Source organism: Aotus nancymaae, unplaced genomic scaffold, assembly GCF_030222135.1.
Source record: "Aotus nancymaae isolate 86718 unplaced genomic scaffold, 86718_ANA_hifiasm-v0.15.2.pri h1tg000030l, whole genome shotgun sequence".
Lineage (NCBI taxonomy): Eukaryota > Metazoa > Chordata > Mammalia > Primates > Aotidae > Aotus > Aotus nancymaae.
This window is the reverse complement of record NW_026988443.1, coordinates 17,319,080-17,322,066: the sequence shown is the minus strand read 5'-3', so window position 1 is coordinate 17,322,066 and position 2,987 is coordinate 17,319,080. Positions and strand designations below refer to the sequence as shown.

At 36.3% G+C, this 2,987-nt stretch overlaps 1 non-coding gene across 1 annotated transcript; it reads right to left on the bottom strand.

The window, feature by feature from the left end:
* Positions 1-1,585: 1,585 nt before the first annotated feature.
* On the bottom strand, positions 1,586-1,689 carry LOC135277323 (small nucleolar RNA U13). Its single transcript, XR_010344940.1, has one exon. It is a non-coding gene; the product is annotated as a small nucleolar RNA U13 (small nucleolar RNA).
* Positions 1,690-2,987: the final 1,298 nt, after the last annotated feature.

Sequence of the window (2,987 nt, the reverse complement as noted above, 5' to 3'; positions counted from 1 at the left end):
AAGTGGTATATCATTTTGTAATCAAGGTGGCAATGTCAGAAAGCCTTGTTTTATTTTTTTTAATCATTGTATTTTTTTAAAATGGTGAAATTCTTTCATTCATAAGACTGATATAGGCTGATGAAATGTATTTCATGATGGTGAAATATAATTGGATGGAAACAACAGCAGTACGTAAAGTAGTTGGGTATTAGACTGTGGTGCATTTTAATAAGTAAAGCCAACTTTACCTATATTCATTCTAAGTGATGCACATTTTTACATAGTTGTGAAAATCCTAAATTGACTTTAGTCAATTGGTGCTTTAAAAGTATTTAAATATTATTTGATAGTTTCAGAAATGATAGCTATTCCTCAGGGCATTTGAAATAGAACCATCAGAGCCCACTCTTCATCTGCTAGATGACCATAGGGAGATGAGGGAGGCAGGGTGACCGAGACAAAGAAATAAGGACCTGGCAAGTCTGGTTAGCAAAGGGTAAGAAAAAGAGCATCAACGGACTTTAAATGATGCAGAGGCCAAGAGAGATTAGTGTGAGAAAGGGAGGTGGTGGGAAAATCATCAACATTTTTAAAGGGTAGAGAATGTGTTTCTGTTTTCCTTCAGCTTTTCTCATTCAAATCCCATTTTCAAGATCTTCCTTTCTATTCATCGTCTGTCCTTTATTCAGTGTTTTTCCCTCTTAATGCCTCCCAGGCTACCACCTGCTGTCCTTGTTTCTCTACATATCATTTTTCATCATCCAGTCTTTTATTTCTTTTCCAGTTTTTGCCTCAAGCCAATTTCCCAAATTGGATCTAAGGGCCTAGTTTCTCAACATCTCACTTGGGAGTGTCCAGGCAGGGGCCCAAGCTGGAGGCAGCCAGGAGTGAGGGGCGTGGGCAGGAACTCTATACCTGCTTCAGTTCAATGTTTCTTGGATGCAGGCAGCCTTGGGGGCTGCAGGAAGGGTCCTTGGAGAGAGTTTCACTGTGCCAGTTTTAAATGCTGCCTAGGTCTGGTGCTTTAGTCCCTCACACAATGACTGCAGACCCTGACACAGTTCCAAATATACTGCATTGAATGAATACAATGTCAAAGGAAGACGCAGCTGCTTTGGAAAAGGCATTGTGGCCTTGATGCCTGTCTCCAACTCTGTAAACACCTACCTTCCTAGGTTATTCCAAAGCTCAGGCCACATTGTGAAAGTCTGAGATACAAGAATATATTTTTTAAGATCCTTTAAAATACAATTTAAAATTTTAGTAGAGGTACAATTATTTTTAATAATTATTTTTACATTGCAAGTAGAAATGATTTTGCAATTATGGAAGTATATTAGTGTCTAGGGCTGTTGTAACAAAGTATTGCACACTGGATGGTTTAAACAAGAGTAATGTGTTTTCTTTAAACACATTTAGGGGCACCCTATGTATGTGCCTGCATCTAAATTTTCTCTTATGAACACATTAGTCATACTGGATTAGGGGCCACCTTAATGGCTTCATTTTAACTTAATTATTTCAGTAAAGACCCCCATCTACAGAAAGTCATATTCTAGGAAATGGGTGTTAGGATTTCAACATATGATATGTATATATAAAATGTCAGACAGGTAATGTGCCAACATTATAATAACGTTAGCAAGAGGCATGTCTCACACGTGAGCACTGAAATACAATCATCACGTTTATGTACAACAGAAGGATTATGTATTAATTTTTTGAGGGGAATGCAATTAATTCCATAATAGGTAGTGATATAAAATTTCATTTTAAAACATTTAAATAAACATTTTAGCTAAAAATTATTAAGTAAATGTTAAGTATAAAGCACTAAATAAGTATGAACTCTCCTATAATAAACATTTTAGCTAAAAATTATTAAGTAAATATTAAGTACAAAGCACTAAATAAGAATGAACTCTCCTCTAATTAAAAATTATGTCAGTAATGCAGTAAAATATAACTAACGGAAGTTTGTAACATGCAGATCTAGTGAAATTTCATATTTAAAGTCATTTAAGTACCTAAAATAGTACCTGGCACTCTATAAATAGTAGTGGAATAAATAAAGAAATCTCTTAGGATAGGTTGAGAAGAAAATAGTGAGAAGAATGGTGAAATTAGAAAGAAGTGTTATTAAGCAACCAGATAGAAAAGTCAACTTCAACCAACATCCCCCAATTCACATTGTGGAGAAAATATATCATGTGCTCATTTGCTGTAAATCCTCTTTACCGGGATAGATGTTAGCAAAAAAAAATTTTTTAAAGATAACGTTTCTTGTCTTTGAAAGCGTTACAACCTAGTAGAAGAGAAAGAGGCTCATGTAGAGGTCTATACAAGGCTACTTATATATTTACCACATTAAAATATAAAATCTTCCCCTTCCAGAGAGAGCCATTTCATGTGATTATTGTCTGTTTTAAATATATGATCAAAGATTTCTCTGCCTTGGTGAACTGCCTCTTACTTCCCTTTGTCTCTTATGTTTCTCCACTGTGTAACTAGATATTCCACCTCACGTCCACATTCTTATGCCCCCATCTAAGTTTGGATTCCATAAAAACACACACACACACATATGTGTTTATGGAATCCAAATGCTCTCTCTCACTCGCTCTCTCTCTCTCTCTCTCGTATACGAGAGTGCAATGGCACAATCTCAGCTCACTGCAACCTCTGCCTCCAGGGTTCAAGCGATTCTCCTGCATCAGCCTCCCAAGTAGCTGGGATTACAGGCACCTGCACCACACCCGACTAATTTTCTGTATTTTTATTAGAGACTGAGTTTCACTATGTTGGCCAGGCTGGTCTTAAACTCCTGACCTCATGATCTGCCTGCCTTGGCCTCCCAAAGTGCTGGGATTACAAATGTGAGCCACCATGCCTGGCCATAAAAAACATGTTTCTTTTTTCTTTTTTGTAATTTCTGCTCAACTAATATTCTTTCTCATATATGTCATATATGATAAAATAAATCATATATATATGATTCACTTCTC